This window comes from Salvelinus sp. IW2-2015, linkage group LG4q.1:29 (assembly GCF_002910315.2).
Source record: "Salvelinus sp. IW2-2015 linkage group LG4q.1:29, ASM291031v2, whole genome shotgun sequence".
NCBI lineage: Eukaryota > Metazoa > Chordata > Actinopteri > Salmoniformes > Salmonidae > Salvelinus > Salvelinus sp. IW2-2015.
The window spans coordinates 51,819,984-51,838,750 of NC_036842.1; the positions used below are offsets into that span (position 1 = coordinate 51,819,984).

Sequence of the window (18,767 nt, forward strand, 5' to 3'; positions counted from 1 at the left end):
GAATCTTTTTAAAACGTTATTTTATGGCTTTGAACAATGTAGCTAATGTCGATTATTCCTCATTGTTGTCATTTACGAGCGACCACATTGGACTTCTGACTGTAGGCTTGCTGCCATACTAAAAGTACGGTTGCAGATTAAGTCCCAAATGACTTTTTGGGGACTTTTGGGTGAGTCCTGATTTGATCTTGAGTTAGTCCTGTAGACTGTTTCCAAGTGTTCTGTGAGTCTTGAAATTGAAATTGGCCCCTCCAGTTTCTCTGCATGCAGAGACTAGCTCTTTAAAAAAAAAATACAAGTCATTGTCTCTTTATGGTCTGTATTCGTCTCCTATAGGTCTTTAGGTGATGCTCTCCCCTCTGACTGTAAATCCCCTGTTGAAGGTTTTTTGGTAAAAATACCCCGGTAGTGGGTAAAGTTCATGATGCCGTTAAGGTCCCCGGGGGCCTGTAGACTCAAAAACAGCCACATAACATCAAAGATCCACCGACATATTTTACAGTAGGTATGGGGTTATTTTCTTCTTATGCGTCCTGATTTCGACACTAAACCCACCACTGGTGTGCGTGGTCAAGGAACTCTATTTCAAATCAAATTTTATTTGTCACATGCGCTGAATACAGGGTAGGTAGACCTTACCGTGAAATGCTTACTTACGAGCCCTTAACCAACAATGCAGAGTTGTTTTTCTTAAGTAAGTAAGAAGAATTTGCTAAACTAAGGAAAAATAGTATCACAATAAAATAACAATGACTAGGCTATATACAAGGGTATTGAGTCAATGTGCAGGGGTACGGGTTAGTCGAGGTAATTGAGTTACTATGTACATGTGGATATTTCCGTGTGTGTTGCGGTGAGTGTAGTATGTGTGAGTGTGTGGTTAGAGTCCAGTGAGTGTACATCAAGCCTGTGAAAGATAGTCGGGGCAAAAAAAGCAAAATAAATAATAATAAAATAAGGGGATCTAGACTTGGCGCTCCGGTACGGCTTGCCGTGCGGTAGCAGAGAGAACAGTCTATGACCTTGGTGGCTGGAGTCTTTGACAATTTTTCGGACCTTCCTTTGACACCGCCTGGCATTGAGGCCCTGGATGGCAGGACGCTCGGCTCCAGTGATGTACTGGGCCGTACGCGCTACCCTCTGTAAGCGCCTTGCTGTCGGATGCCGAGCAGTTGCCATACTAAGCAGTGATGCAACCAGTCAGGATGCTCTCATTGGTGCAGCTGTGGAACTCTTTAAGGATCTGAGGTCCCATGCCAAATCTTTTCAGCCTCCTGAGGGGGAATAGGCTTTGTCGGGCCCTCTTCACGACTGTGTTGGTGTGTTTGGACCATGATAGGTCCTTAGTGATGTGGACAGCAAGGAACTTGGAAGCTCTCAACCCGCTCCACTACAGCCCTGTTGGTGTGAATTTCCATGTAATCTGACCATAGCACTAGTTTCAATCCAAGTGCCAATGCTGTTTAACAAACTCCAGGATGACATAGAGCTTTTTGACCATGCACACCAGTGGTGGGTTTGGCATTTAAATGACAGTGCATAAACAGATAGCTAAGTACCCCATTCCTACTGTAAAATATGGGGGTGGATCTTTGATGTTATTGGGCTGTTTTGGCCCTGGGGCCCTTGTTAAAGCCAACGGCATCATGAACTTGACCAAGTACCAGGACATTTTAGCCAAAAAACCTGGTTGCCTCGGCCTGAAACTTGGCCGCAAGTGGATCAGTAACCCGAAGTACACATTAAAATCATTAATTGACCACAAAATTGCCGGAATTTGAATCCCATTGAAAACCTGTGGTTTGAATTGAAAAGGGCAGTCCATACGCCCAGACGAAGGATGTCAAGGATCTGAAAATATTCTGTATGGAGGAATGGTCTATAAAACATTTTAGAAAAATGCTCAGTGCCATTATGAAAACAGGGGTGTCAAAATCTCTTTCTATGAGCAATTATATTAGTTCAAAATAATATAATGTTTTTGATCATACAAGATAGCTCAGTATTTGAATTATTTATTCTATACAGTCATTTTTCCTCATCTTTATCAAGGGTGCCAATAATTTCAGACCCCACTGTGTGTGTGTGTGTGTGTGTGTGTGTGTGTGTGTGTGTGTGTGTGTGTGTGTGTGTGTGTGTGTGTGTGTGTGTGTGTGTGTGTGTGCTTCCAGCTGCTACCGCGGCATGACTTCACCTAGCAACCATTCCCTCCGTCAAACAAAATGCGTCTGTCACCAGAAAACAGGGAAGAGGAAGAGGAGGAGGAGGAGGAGAAGAGGTGGAAGAAGGAGTGGATGCGTGGTTTTCCACCACAGTTTTGGAGCGTGGCAGACTCATTTGACAGAGCAGGGCGGAAGGGTGGACAGTGCAGGATAATCAGAGACTCAGTAGGCAGGATGGGTGGGGAGCATCGAGTCAGTGACAGCTTACATGGTAGCGCTGCGCTGGATAGATCTGGCAAATGATCTTGTTCTGTGGCTGTAAATCATTTTGGGGGGGGGGGGGGGGGGCATTCTCTGTCTTTCTCGCTCTCGCGGGCGCACGCTCTCTCTTCATTTTTCTTGTATTATTTGACTTCATTTATTCTCCTTTTCTCTTCTCTTCTTCTTTTCGATCCGGTCTCAAAAACCTCCTTTCCTACCTCCCCTAAGCTGGAATGGCTGTCTTTAAACTCTAATCTCTCGCCAGAAGCAGTGTGTGAGAAAGTGTGAGTCGAGTTTGTTACACGATCATTAGCACAAACCTACTCATATAGACCGCCTCTAAGATCACAAAGAAGAGCAAAACCTTTGATCCGAAGACGGCCAGATTACAATGCAAACAGCTACGCATCGAAGACTGAAACTTGTTTGCTGTGTACGTTTGCTAAATTGCTGAATTTCTTTGAAAACGTGTGTTCTGTGATGTGATGATTGTGTTATTTTCTCTGAGCCCTTATACCAGAGCTTTGCAGTCCTTTTAATTGGACTCTTAATAGCATTTTCACGCTATTAGGCAGACCCAAACTGCACTGTGCTGGCTTGGATATTTATTTTCACATTGTTCTTTCCAGCATGGTTCCAACAACTATGATGCATGCGTAAACCAGGTCAGCTTCGTACAGCTCGGATCGCTTGGCTCGGCTGCGTAGTGCGAATCAACCCTTATTGACCTTTGACCTCTCTGTGTTTTAGGAGCGGATGCACTTTGAGAGTTTGAGTCAGCACCTGGGCAACCTGGGAGAGGATGGAAAGATGGGCCACAGGGTCATTGACCTCACCAGACATGAGGATGTTGATGGTGAGTTTCGTCTTTCTTTTTTTCTGCCTTTCTTTCAAAATGTTTCAATAATATTTTCTTTCTTTCTTTCAAAATGTCTCAATAAAATGTTCTTTCTTTGTTTCAAAAATGTAAAAAATATATTTTTCTGCCTTTCTGTCCATCTTCTGAAAGTTCTCCATACTTTTATGTACGTGCATTCTGTGCAGTACAGTATGTTCTGGTTCATGTTTATGACTGTGTGTATGCTTGCCATCCGTGTTTATATTAATGTGTATAAAAATACATTGCCGTTGTATGGCTTGGTGCATAATAGTAGGAGAACAGAGGAGAAGAGAAGAGAGAGGGTCAGACGGATATTTAACAGACAGGAAAAGAGGTTAGGTTTGAGGCAAAAGTGGGCACATCCTGCTCAGGCTAAATGGATGCCAGTGACCCTTCACTTGGGGCCCTTGGTTAGATAGCGCCACTTTTGGGGCCTCTTTCAACTGTGTTCCCTACGATAGAGACACAGACAGAGAGAGAGTCTGCTCTGCACACAGGTATTCACCAGACCCAAATATTTATTGTGTTCTTCTCGGATCGCCTCAGTAGTGGACACTTGAATGTCCAGGCACAAACCCCTGCCTTGCACCAATAGGCCCACTCTGTGATATTTACAGTTTTTTTCAATCATTTTATGCCACATGACTTGAGTTCAATACCCCCATCACAACCCCTGAACTTTATAGCAAACCAAATGGCGGGGCTTCCGTTTAGTTTTTCAAATTAAGGACCTTTAATACGACATAATTGTTCAGTGGGCTTCTTACTGTACGTCGACGAGGAACGAGAAGCGGTATTCTAGATTCTCCCCTTCTTTCCAACCCACTAACACTGTTTGTGTCTCAGACAATTCCACCCTGCCGAAGTATGCAAACAGAAGCAAGGCAGTTAAAAACGGAATTGGGTTTTTTATATTTTCTGGCCCAGAAGCCCACCTGTTTTCTATAAACCCCCAGTGTTTACAGGTTACGGTGGATTGGGAAGCATTCATCATGCTGTGGTTTGAAATCAGAGCCGTAAACACGGGACGGTAAACAGAGATGTTATCTGGCTGATAATCAGAGCGTCGTTGATGGCGACCACAGCCAGGGGGTCCATCCCTAGTTCTGCAGCCAGTAGAGTAGACACAGACCCCCTCATTACTGTAAAACACAAGTGCACACACACACACATACACTTTCAATTGTCCCCTCCCTCACTGTCTGGAGGCTCTTAGACATACTGTGCAATGTATGTACTTTGTGGCTTAATAGGTTTTTACACGAACGAGTGAGTGATTGAGTAAGTCATGAAATGTCCCTCCCTTCCCACAGGTGTCGCCAGCACTACGGAGGCCCGGGTCTTCAGGGAGACCAGGGGCAGGAACAGTACTGAGCCCCACATTAAGAGACCCATGAATGCCTTCATGGTGTGGGCCAAGGACGAGAGGAGGAAGATCCTGCAGACCTTCCCTGACATGCACAATTCCAACATCAGCAAGATCCTGGGTAAGATGGCAGAGCTGTGGTTAAGTGGTAATACTCCCTGGCATGTCACATATAAAACTCCCCACCGCAGACCAGGGTTCAATCCCGGCGTCCATCCTTCTCACTGTTTCTCCCACATTCCTGTTTGAATTCCTTACTGTCTGAATGAAGTGTCAAAAATATATACATATATATACACCGTGGCCTTGTTATGGTCATACATGATCTTTCAGTTGCAAAAATTAAGCGGATTGATCTACCACAGACAGCAATTGCCCCCAGACGAACCATCAAACAAGCAACGCGTCAATACAGGATTAAGATTGAATCCTACTACACCGGCTCTGATGCTCGTCGGATGTGGCAGGGCGTTAAAACTATTACGGACTACAAAGGGAAACCCAGACGCGAGCTGCCCAATGACAAGAGCCTTCTAGATGAGCTAAATGCCTTTTATGCTCGCTTCGAGGCAAGCAACACTGAAGCATGCACGAGAGCACCAGCTGTTCTGGATGACTGTGTGATAACGCTCTCGGTAGCCGACGTGAACAAAACCTTTAAACAGGTCAACATTCACAAGGCAGCTGGGCCAGACGGATTACCAGGACGTGTACTCAAAGCATGTGCGGACCAACTGTCAAGTGTCTTCACTGACATTTTCAACCTCTCCCTGACCGAGTCTGTAATACCTACATGTTTCAAGCAGACCACCATAGTCCCTGTGCCCAAGGAGCGAAGGTAACCTGCCTAAATGATTACCGCCCCATGGCACTCACGTCGGTAGCCATGAAGTGATTTGAAAGGCTGGTCATGGCTCACATCAACAGCATCCTCCCGGACACCCTAGATACTGCCCCAACAGATCCACAGATCCACTCAATCGCACTCCACACTGCCCTTTCTCACCTGGACAAAAGGAACACCTATGTGAGAATGCTGTTCATTGACTACAGCTCAGCGTTCAACACCATAGTGCCCACGAAGCTCATCACTAAGCTAAGGACTCTGGGAGTAAAAACCTCCCTCTGCAACTGGTTCGTGGACTTCCTGACGGGCCGCCCCCAGGTGGTAAAAGTAGGCAACAACACGTCTGCCATGCTGATCCTTAACAACACTGGGGCCCCTCAGGGGTGTGTACTTAGTCCCCTCCTGTATTCCCTGTTCACCCACGACTGTGTGGCCAAACACGACTCCAACACCATCATTAGGTTTGCTGACGACACAACAGTGGTAACCCTGATCACCGACAACAATGAGACGGCATATAGGGAGGAGGTCAGAGAACTGGCAGTGTGGTGCCAGGACAACAACCTCTCCCTCAATGTGAGCAAGACTAAGGAGCTGATCGTGGACTACAGGAAAAGGCGGGTCGAACAGGCCCCCATTAACATCGACGGGACTGTAGTGGAGCGGGTCGAGAGTTTCAAGTTCCTTGGAACGAACTATCATGCTCCAAACATACCAAGGCAGTCGTGAAGAGGGCACGACAAAAACCTTTCCCCCTCAGGAGACTGAAAAGATTTGGCATGGGTCCCCTGATCCTCAAAAGGTTCTACAGCTGCACCATCAAGAGCATCCTGACCGGTTGCATCACCGCCTGGTATGGCAACTGCTCGGCAGTTAAGGCGCTACAGAATAAGGCTTTAACGTAACAAAATGTGGAAAAAGTCAAGGGGTCTGAATACTTATCCGAAGGCACTGTAGATAATGTCTTAAGAGGGCGTGTGCCTCATTTAAAACAACACTGCTGTATGAAACAGAAACTAAATGTGCTACCCCCCCATGTCCACCTAAACGTTCAATGATGTATTCAAAATATTGTATAGCGGTCAACTACCAATCGATCAATCTGATCTTATTTAATCATTCATATTAGAATAACATCTTTATAGAACTCACACACACCCATAGAACTCTCTCTCTCTCACACACACATCCTCTGCTGTGAGACTCTGACTGGGGTGATGGATATGTGCAGTGAAAAGTGCTTCTTGTGTTGATACAAGCATTTATACTAGTATTCACACCCCTTGTCTTTTTCCACATTTTGTTGTGTTATAGCCTGAATAAAATAAAATAAATAGATTTCTTGTCACTGGCCTACACACAATACCCCATAATGTCAAAGTGGAATTATGTTTTTAGATTTTTTTTTACAAATGAATGAAAAATGAAAAGCTCTAAATGTATTGAGTCAATCAGTATTCAACCCCTTTGTTATTACAAGCTTAAATAAGTTCAGGAGTAAAAATGTGGTGTATCAAGTCACATAAGTTGGGTGGACTCACTCTGTGTGCAATAATAATGTTTTAGCTGTTCTCCAAATATCATTTTAGAGTTTTAAAATGTTCATTATTAAAGTAAGGTAAAGAAACAGACAACACTTTGTTTTAAGTTTAAAGCAGTATGCCTTTAATAAATATTGATTACAATCAAACCTTCCGTTTGCCTTACAATACTTGTTTATCTGCGATTCATTATTCAATTTCTTGATGTGGACAACAATATTTCCTTCGTTGGTAGCTTTTTAAATCAAAAAGTAAAATCACTCCTTGAGCATATTTTACTGTATGTTCACGAGATTCGATTCTCCCTGCACCTCCACCAGAAGTTGTGTCCACTGCTCTGGGACCCTGAACGTCAGATTTCGTGGTAATTTGATCAGACTGCTATCCGTGGTGCTGAATATAAGATATTGCTTGGAAAGGGCTTGAATGTCTTGCGCGGCTCCCTCAACACCTTTTTTTTTGGTGTGGAAATTTCTTTCTCTTCCAGTGATAAAGGTCGCCGACCCATGCACTAGGCCAAAATGTTTGGCTTTTGAGCAAACGGTGTCAAAGGACTTTACTCGCTAAATGAATTGAGGCAAACTAAACGCCGTATTCAAGAAATACAATCTTTGCACTTTGCTCATCCGTCGTATACATAGACCATTGTTCAACATCACTGAAGTTATCATTCTAAAGCAGGATTATTCAACTCTTACCCTATGAGATCCGGAGCCTGCTGGTTTTCTGTTCTACCTGATAATTAATTGTACCCACCTGGTGTGCCAGGTCTAAATCAGTCCCTGAATAGGAGGGCAACAATGAAAAAACGCAGTGGAACTGGCTTCGAGGTCCAGAGTTGAGGGTTCCAAAGCATTGGATAGCTCAAACCTCCTCACTCAAAGTTGGAGTCAAATTTAAAGGGTCAGAGGTCATCTATCACTTCCACCTATCCGGCGGAGACTGAACATTCCGGATATTTACCTAGTTAGCGGTTTGTTTGTGATGACACCAGGGAAATGCCAGACCTGAGAGGCAATCAGGAGACGATGGAGTGTGCTGCCCAAACACAATAACACAGCTGGAGACGAGGGACATGATGCGGCCGCTTTAGTCCGTAAAAAAAAAAGTGTCCTCACTGTTTCCTTAGTTGAAAAAGAAGGGAGTCTCGATAAACGTCGGTAAACAGAGTCCTGTGCTTGTGCCCCAATTGGCACCCTTTTCCCTAAATAGACCTGACCAGAGCCCAGGACAAAGTAGTGCACTAAATAGGGAATAGGGTGTCCGTTGGGACAAGTCCTGGATTCCTCTCTGTGTGTGTCCAAGCTGTGGTGTGTGTGTGTAATGGGTTGTCAGAAAGCCATGCAGATGTGCTCCATTCCTGCGGTAACGGTCCTGTCCACTTGTTCCGTCGCTGGGTGCTTATAGGAGAGACATGATGAGAACCCACTGTATCAGGGATCCTAAAGTGGGACAGATTCCTGTTTTCAAGCACCCTTCAACAATGTAGATGCACCAGTAGTCTCTCTCTTATTACAAGTTCCTACTTGTAGAGATTTCCTGCTATGATAGAAGTAACACGGCACACATTTTGTGCAGTGGAAGTGCTGACACGTACGGTTCAATGGCTAATTGAACCACATTATAAGATAGGGGTGGGAATTACCAGGGACCTCGCAATACAATATTATCATGATCCTATATTATCACGATATGTATTGCGATTCTCATGATTCTATATTATCACGATATGTATTGCGATTCGAAACTGTGATTTTATTGCGATTTGATGTTCCAAACATATTGCTCACAATATGTCTGCTGCAGAGGGACATGAGAGAGCAGGATAAAATTTGTTTTGATCAGTCAGGGAACTAAATGTGGAGAACAAATTTTGTCTCACTGTTTAAAAAGAAAATGAAAGAACAAGCTATAGGATGAAAAATACCAGAGTTTTGGCACGGGTACAGCTGACTAAAGCTAGTTAAAAAAAAAAAAATCTATATCGATATAATATCGTCCAAAATTACATTGTGATATGTAACTGTATTGATCCCCCCATTAGTATTAGAAGAACATAAACAAGCAATTTACAGAACGTTGTAATCCACGTGTGAAAAGATTTCTAGTTACAGGACTATACTTGACAAAACTTTGACTCCTATACACTCTTTGAACACCAACTCCAATACTCTCGACGAACACCAACTCCTATACACTCTTTGAACACCAACTCCTATACACTCTTTGAACACCAACTCCTATACACTCTTTGAACACCAACTCCAATACTCTCTACGAACACCAACTCCAATACTCTCGACGAACACCAACTCCAATACTCTCGACGAACACCAACTCCAATACTCTCGACGAACACCAACTCCAATACNAACACCAACTCCAATACTCTCGACGAACACCAACTCCAATACTCTCGACAAACACCAACTCCAATACTCTCGACGAACACCAACTCCAATACTCTCTACGAACACCAACTCCAATACTCTCTACGAACACCAACTCCAATACTCTCTACGAACACCAACTCCAATACTCTCGACAAACACCAACTCCAATACTCTCGACAAACACCAACTCCAATACTCTCTACAAACACCAACTCCAATACTCTCTACAAACACCAACTCCAATACTCTCGACGAACACCAACTCCAATACTCTCGACGAACACCAACTCCAATACTCTCTACAAACACCGACTCCAATACTCTCTACGAACACCAATACCCAAATAGTGTCCTTCAGTGTGTGTGTGTGTGTGTGTGTGTGTGTGCACGTGCACGTGTATGTGTGTCCTTATGCTGTAGTTTGGGTTCCAACACTGACTCTTACTGTGTGTGTGTCCCACTACCTGTGTATAGGCTCTCGCTGGAAGTCCATGACCAACCAGGAGAAGCAGCCATACTACGAGGAACAGGCCCATCTCAGTAAGATCCACCTGGAGAAATACCCCAACTACAAGTACAAGCCCCGGCCCAAGAGGACCTGCATCATCGACGGCAAGAAGCTACGCATTGGCGAGTACAAGCAGATGATGCGCTCGCGGCGTCAGGAGATGAGGCAGTTCTTCAGTGTGGGGTAAGAAGAGAGAGACACTCTACTGATCTACTGTTGTGCGGTCTTTATGGCTAACTAGGCTAACTGTTAGTATACTTAAAGGGACAATACACTCCAAAATCAAAGTTTGTGTTTTCAAACCTCAAAAGTGGTCTTATGTTGAGGTAAGTCCATGTCCCAGACCATTTGTTTTGTAGATTAGGCTTTACGCCACAATCCAAAATAAATGGAAGAGATAAGCACCATGTCATTTCCATATTTCCAGAACAAAGAGATCTTTTTCATTCATTTGAATATAGCTGGACATACACAACCGGTGATGTGGTACGTGGATTCATCTTAACTTTAGGCTACTTTTGAGGTCAGAAAACATCTGACAAACCTTGATTTTGGAGTAATCACCCTTTAAAGTAACTGTCCAGTGAAAATCTCCCTTTTAAAGGTTCATATTCTGTTATCTCATACCCAAATAATGTGGTTGACTCATCCTATACTTTAATTAGTGGAAAAAAACACTTCAAAAACATTACCTTAAAAAAAAAACGCTTGCTATGTCCTCATATAGCGTGACGCTGGCCAACCAGCCATTACTTGTCATGTATATTTTTTTGTGACCGGTATACAACCACGTCATTCTGTTGTTGGGGTTGCGCCCACACCATTCAAACACAGAAAGTCAGATTTTTAACATACTTAATTAAAAACATTTTGAAGTAGGTCACTTTAATACTAAGCTAATAGAGATAAGGAAACTGATCATGGGGTCAACTATCTCTTCAATATTTTTTTCATGGTCGGCTCCCATTTTTGGATTGGAACACTTGAATCGACTGCTCCTATAAATTTTGTTATTAAGGGGAAGTTGGTCTTTGTAAGGCTAATTCCCCGTGCACCCAGTATTTCCCTTCAAGTCATAGTGCTGAGCTATAGGCTGAATTTGTAATCCAAACTACTAGTTAAAAAAATAACAAGGTCTCTTTATCATAGCGCTTTTCTCATCCTCTCATGTCAAACTACAGGCAATGCTGAAAACAACAGGCGCATCCCAAATGGCTCCCTATTCCCTAAATAGTGCACTACTTTTGACCAAAGCCCTATGGGCCTTGGTTAAAAGTAGTGCACTATTATAGGGAATACGGTGCCTTTTGGTATTCAGCCGAAGCCAGTGGCTGGGTCTTAATAGAAAACAGGCATAGATGTGATTAAAGTCATCACGGCAGGCCACGTTTTAATGGATTTACCAGGGGCACTGCTTTGAATTGGAGCGATTTTTAATAGTTGTCATTTATTAAATTAGGACAATGGCAGGCGCTTTGCGGGCGGTAGAAATATGACACAGAAATTATACTAGCAGATGTTTGCGAGTGAGAGAGAGAGAGGGGGAGGCGGTACGGGGCAGACGTCACAGGTTTAACTCTGTAATTTAGTGTGTGTGGTCAAGCGGAAGAAAAGCCTGATTCGCCATAGCGGCTGGAGTTTCACTCAGGACTGAATCAAATAACTGGAGGGGAGCTATAAATTGAGGTATAACCAATTTCGACCCGGCTCCTTATAATGAAACAGGGTCGTTTTTAAGCAGTTTAATGTGAAAATTAGTCTGTCAGAGGTTCTCTGCGGTAATTGTTTCTAGAAGGGGTGAACCGTTAGATGAGGAAACTGACATCAATTTTCTTGGTTTATGTGCTTCATTTGAGGGCAGAGGGCTTGCTTGAGTGATATGTGTTTATCTTCATTCCATCCATTTCTCAAGAGGCTATTTAGCATTGACAGGACTACTGTGAGCTGGCAAAAAGCTCTGTGTTAAGGTTTGCCCGAAAGACAAGAGTTTGCTACCGTTCAACTTGTTCTAAATAGCTGTTCAAAAGCAGGCCAGGAAAGAATGAATCTGTTTTTGTAAAACACCCTATCTGTCTCTCTTACACGCTGTCTCACTTGCCTTCTCTTGCTCTCCACTTCTCACTCTCTCTTTGCCTCTCTATTTCCTTCTCTCTCTTTCAACCTCTCTCTCGCAATCTCTCTCCCTCTTTCTTTCTCTCCCTCTCACTCTCTCTCCACCTACCTCAGGCCACAGCCTCAGATCCCCATCAGCAACAGTGCCGGCGGCCTCTACCCGGCTGCCATCGCCATAGCGACAGCCACGCCCTCACCGCACCTGACGTCGGACTGCTCCAGCGCCTCGGCCAGCCCCGAGCCCGCCATCCCCGTCACCCAGAGCACGTTCGGCGTGGTCAAGCCCAAGCCGGTCGCCATGGTGACCGGCGACCACCCTGTTAGAGGAGAGGACGAGATAGACGTATATGAAGACTTTGAGGACAAATCGGACTACAGCAGTGACCGTGAGACACGGGAGCCTGTCGGAGCCAACTGAGCATGCTCAGAAGAACTTCTGATCTTTTTTTTCTTTTTTTTTTTAAGCGGGAAAATACGACAGAGACAGAGTTCTGAACAGAACAACTTTTCAACAGTACGACGGGAGCTGAGCATGTGCTCGAAGCAGCTCCGTCCGGGATACGATGCACCACAGACTGAGCATTCTCAGATTGACTCTCGAACAGGAAGTGACATAAACTAAACATGCTCAGATCTCACAGAGCATGTTGCTCAAAAATACCTTTTTAGACGAGAGTGCTTGTTTTTAGCATGCGCAAACGTCATTGGAAACGATCCCGTACAGAGGGATTGGGCAAAGACAACCTCTAGACAACCTCCAGACAATCTAACAGATAGACAGTGAACATACTCACACGGCAATTACAATGCAACACAGACAAGAACAAGTAAGAGTCAGTAAGAGGTCGATGAGAAGAGAATGAGATTAAAGAACAAAGAGAGCCTACACATTTCCGCGTGTGTATTTTTTTTATAGGAGTGTGCATGGATTTGACTAAAACATCAGGAATTGGTCTTCGACAGCGGTCAGTCTTAAATGTTTATTTCAAGTGTGATGACGTTTTTTTTTGTGTTTTTTTTATTTTATTTCCATGGACATGTTCCTGATAGGTTACTGCCTGTAAAACCTTGGATTGTCAGGACTTGAAAATGTGAAAGGTAATATAAAATCCTTAGCTCTTATAGTTTGACGTGATTATTTCTTGTGAGTACAGTACCCCTACACCTTTCTCGACAAATGCTTACAATATGTTACATTACTGTTTATGATGGGGTTTAATATCCTTGCTCAGGTATGCTGTGCCAGCTTGTGAATGTGTTTTTGATTTCATATGAGAGAGTGGTAGGACTTTTCAGACTGACAACGAAACAGGGGAGGAAAAATCCCTTGTATTATTATTCATATTTTTTTTATTTTTTTTGTTGAGATATTGTACAGTTTTTCTTGAAATGTGCCAAACCTACATTCACATCCCTCTGAAATATTCTAGTCTTAATTTTGATGCTGCAAAAAGTCTTATACAATCACTTTTTATTGCTGATGTGTCCGTATTACAAAAAATCTCCCCCCCCCCCGACCATGGGTAGGCCCAATGCTCTAGGACACCTTGTGGGGCGCTACAGGGTCATGTTGATTAGGTACCAAATGGAAGACAACCAACTTTAAAACGTTTTCCCTTGCATACCCCAATAAACAACCCAGCACTCGTCGTCAGTCGCAATGTCTCAGGAGTCTGATACTGTCATCTCTGGCACCCCCTCTGGCAATGACACAGACCTGTAGAGAGGTTCATTGTCGGGAGTATCAATCTGTGGATGTTTAGCCCCAAGTGTCTTCGCCTCCCTTTTCTTAGCCCACATCTTCTACAGGATGTTAAAGGGGACTTTCAGGATTTTACAACAAAAGTTTGTATTGGCTGTTTATAGAAAACCAAACCATGTATTACAGTTTCTCCTGGCCCATAGACTATATTCAAGGTGAGGAACTATCTAACATCAAGTTGTAAAATCCTGAACTTCCACTTTAATTCACCCATAATGCATAGGGGCCAAAAAGGATCAAATGAGTTGTTTTGGTACACTGTTACAGTACATTGACTTTCAGCTTGAGTGGCTTTTAGGTTTGACTTTTTTTTTTTCTGGCTCAAGTTTGTGTGTAGAGTTTGTGAGTATAACATGTGTCATACAGACTCAGCAGATGTTGTTAATGACACAGTACATCTTAATAGGCACAATATGTCTTAAAGTTAGACTCTTGTTTCTATGGTCATTCCGAATTACAGGAAAACGCAGAGGAGCGGTCCAGACAGTAATTTCTATAGTAGGGACACCATATATTTAGGGGTTTAAAATGTACATTTTCTTTACTGTGTTATACCGAGGTACAGAAGATCAGATTTGTTTCTGTGAATTGATCAGTTTACAATTATGTTGACGTCAGAGGTGGTTTTCAAAATACAAACCAATGTTTCGTTTTTTGTAAAATTGGTACGTTGGCAAAAAAAAAAGCGTGGGTCAATATAACCTCTAGCATTTCAAAAGGTACATGTATATTTCTGCAGTATATTTTGAAACTGATATTTAAAGTCAATTTAAAATGTACCCATAAAAGTCCTATTTTCATAATCCTCCACTTTGCAAATATGTCTACTTTTACAAGCTCTATTTTAGGGTTTGGGTTACTCTGTTTGCTGGTTGATTTGTATGTGATTTGTAACTCTTTATGACCATGTCGAACGACATTTTGCAGGTTGGTAGAAAAAAAACAATGTTTTTTTTGTTTGGACTGAAGTTTGATTTAACTTGCATTAGAACAAAAAGGAGAGTTATACCGTTTGCCTCATGTGTAGACATTGTTCCCAGTGTTCTAAGCATCACACGCACTGGATATTAATGTTCTTTCTTCAGTACTGCCTACTGTGAAGTTGTCGTTAGTAAAAAAAAAAACGACACAATTCTGACAAACAAAAAAGTCACCTGTTTGGACTTGTGAGGAAAACCTCACATCTGACAGGTTTGAGTACATTTCCAGTTTAGTAGCATTTTTATTATTTATGCAGAAGTCATTGTTTTAACTCCAGTGCTGCCTGAGGTGCTTTGCCCTTTGACACAAGTCAAAAGGTCACTCAGACCAACCGTCTGTTTCGACCTACAGAAGCAGACGTCATTTTTTTCCTGGTCACACACATTTTGTGTTGAGTATTGTATTTGAAATTAAATTGTGCTTTTTAACATTTCATTGTATTTATTAGCTGGTGTTGGCTCTAAAAGTGTCAGTACAACTTGGTGAGAAAGACAATCAGAAAAAAATAAAGACAGATTTCCTTACAAATTCATCATTGACATGTATGAAGTGTTTATCAATGGACAAAAGGCAGCATTTCTTTGCTGTATGTTACTTATTGTATTTATTTGTTTATTAGTGCTTATAACACTAACACAGTATCCTCAACAAGAGACTAATACCAAGCTGATATAAACAAGTAAAGTAAGTACACACACGCAGAGAAGGAAGTTAGTTGTAGCAACATGCTTTCGATAGTAATGCTTGAGTCCATGCCAAACGTACATAAATTTCTTGAGTAATTAACAGGCCATATAAAAGATCTTTGCTTTTTGGTTGAGTGAGAAGTAAGAGTGCAGAATGTATACATTGAGGTTAGAGAAAATGTTAGACATTTATTGATTTAAAATGTGTTTTCTCAAAAATAATATTGAGCTATTATTCCCAATGGTTAAATTGTGATTTTGGTGGAAGAACCGCCTTCAAAATGGGTTGTTTTTCCATAGTAATCCTGCAGAAATATATCAAGTAAAAGGTTATTGGTTGCGTACACAGTTTAGCAGATGTTATAGCAGGTGCAGCGAAATGCTTATGTTACTAGCTCCTAACAATGCAGTAAAATGTCTAACAAGAACACAAATAATAATAGTAAGAAAAAAAACAAGAAATTAAGAAATGTCTGAACGAATCCAATTAACAACCCAAATAGCACTGTAACAGTAATCCAAATGCAATCTATACGTATCTACACCAGATGAATTTATACAAGATATACTAAGAATGATATGTATAGCAGTAAATATATTAGTCCACTATATAAATAAATATGTGCTGTGTATAAACAGTGTAACTGAAATGCAATGTACAGTAGTAGAAATATTAGAATGAGGTATGTCGAGAATACAGTATTACAGTAAATACACAGTACAAAATACAGTATAAAACCACATGGGAAAATTGATAGAATTGCAGGCAATAGACTTTCCGACCAGAGTCCGGAATATATACTGAACAAAAATATAAACGCAACAGGTAAAGTGTTGGTCCCATGTTTCATGAGCTGACATAAAAGATCTCTGAAATTTTCCATACGCACAAAAAACGTATTTCTCTAAAATGTTGTGCTCAAATTTGTTTACATCCCTGTTAGTGAGCATTTCTCCTTTGCCAATATAATCCATCCACCTGACATGTGTGACATATCAAGAAGCTGATTAAACAGCATGATCATTACACAGGTGAACCTTGTGCTGGGGACAATAAAAGACACTAAAATGTGCAGTGTTGTCACACAACATAATGCCACGGATGTCTTTAGTCTCAAAGGATTGTGCAATTGGCATGCTGGCTGCAGGAATGTCCACCAGAGCTGTTGCCAGAGAGTTGAATGTTCATTTCTCTACCATAAGCCACATCCAATGTCGTTTTAGAGAATTTGTCAGTACGTCCAACTGGCCTCACAACTGCAGACCACGTGTAACCACACCATCCCAGGACCTCCACATCCGGCTTGATCACCTGCGGGATCGTCTGAGACAAACCACCAGGACAGCTAATGAAACTGAGGAGTATATCTGTCTGTAATAAAGCCCTTTTGTGGGGAAAAACTCATTCTGATTGGCTGGGCCTGGCTCCCAAGTGGGTGGGCCTATGTCCTCCCAGGCCCACCCATGGCTGCGCCCCTGCCCAGTCATGTGAAATCCATAGATTAGTGGCTAAGGAATTTATTTCAATTGACTGATTTTCTTATATGACCTGTAACTCAGTAAAATTGTTGAAATTGTTTCATGTTGCGTATATATATTTTAGTTCAGTATAAATATGTACTGTATGTACACTGAGTGTACAAAACATTAAGAACACCGGCTCTTTCCATGACGTAGAACAGTGGTCACCAACCTTCTCTGAGTCAAGATCACTTTCTGAGTCAAAATGCAAGCCGGGATCTACCGGTCAGATTTTTTTAAAACATCACTTAAAAAACATTAACCAATTAAAACACGTCTGTAGGCTATAGGCCCTGCCAATGTTGTTCTTCTCAGATCATTTTGAAATTATATATATATATTTTTAAATGGTATATGATCACACTGGTAATAAATCATTTTTTATATTACTTGTAAGGCACAGCTGAGTGAGCATAATAATTGTGTTTTATTTTTTTACTGGACAGATGGCCTGCATCTGATGGTCAGTCTGAGGGGAGGGAGGGAGCAGCGTTGAGGCTGCCTCTCACCCGACTCACCGCCCCTCCGCTCTCCCTCCCTCCGCTCTCCCTCTGCTGAGAAAAGGGGATGCGGTCTTCCAGCTGATGGCAAAACTCAGGTCTCACTGCATTACTTCTGCCTCATGCACCAATTCATGTTGTTACTCCTATGACCAGGGAAAGTTAAATATTCCTCGATATTAAAAAAGCCACAAGCCGCTAATAATAACAACGCAAGCTTATCGGAACACTTTGCTCTAATCATTCATTGCAGCTGCAGTGCTGGTTGTAGCGGGAGTGGAAGTATGGAGAACGCGTATTTCATGGCTTATAAAAGTGTTGAACAGTGCTGACAGTGCTGAAAAACAACTTAAACATGAACTTACTCATAAAAACAGCAGCTCTTTGCTGTTTTCGTTGTGTCTCTCTCTCGTCATAGTTTTAAAAGTTTTGAAATCTCACAGTATCAACTTTGCTGTGCGTTCGAGGCTTCTTTTTATAGTCTATAGCTCGAGGAAACTGTGCTATCTGATTGGCCAGCGGTAGGCCTATAGGTGCACTTCATTTGCTCTCTGGGCCTGCCGGGTAGGCGGAGTTCTACCTTCAGACATGAAATGGTTAAAAATGTGAACACTTTATCTTCATGGCACTAGGGCTGCTGAATCTACTGCCAAAATAGGCTTTATCGCTGGGTTTTTTACAAAAATGTTTGGCGATCGACTATGAATGCCTTGATCAGTCAATCGGTTGGTGACCACTGACATAGAATGACCAGGTGAATCCAGGTGAAAGCTATGATCCCTTATTTACACAGATTATCCCTTCAATCTGTGTAAATGAAGGGGAGAAGACAGGTTAAAGAAGGATTTGTAAGCCTTGAGACAGTTGATTGTGTATGTGTGCTATTCAGAGGGTGAATGGGCCAGACAAAAGATTGAAGTGCCTTGGAACAGGCGCACCGGTTTATGTCAAGAACTGCACGGTGGCGAGGTCCTTGATGATCTTCTTGGCCTTCCTGTGACACCGGGTTCTGTAGATGTCCTGGAGGGCAGGCGGTGTGCTCCCGATGATGCTTTGGGCTGACCACACTATCCTCTGGAGAGCCCTGCGTTTGCAGGCGGTGCAATTGCCATACCATGCGGTAACACAGTCCGACAGGATGCTCTCGATGGTGCATCTGTAGTTCAATCGAGTACAGACTTAACTGAATGACAACAGAAACAAAATAAAATATGTAATTTTATCGAATAGTTTGGGGTAGGCCTCGT

The 18,767-nt window shown here is 42.5% G+C and overlaps 1 pseudogene; it reads left to right on the top strand.

Annotated features, from left to right (window-relative positions):
- The window catches only part of LOC111962124 (transcription factor SOX-6-like), a 98,020-nt pseudogene extending 82,675 nt beyond the window's left edge, over positions 1-15,345 (top strand).
- Positions 15,346-18,767: the final 3,422 nt, after the last annotated feature.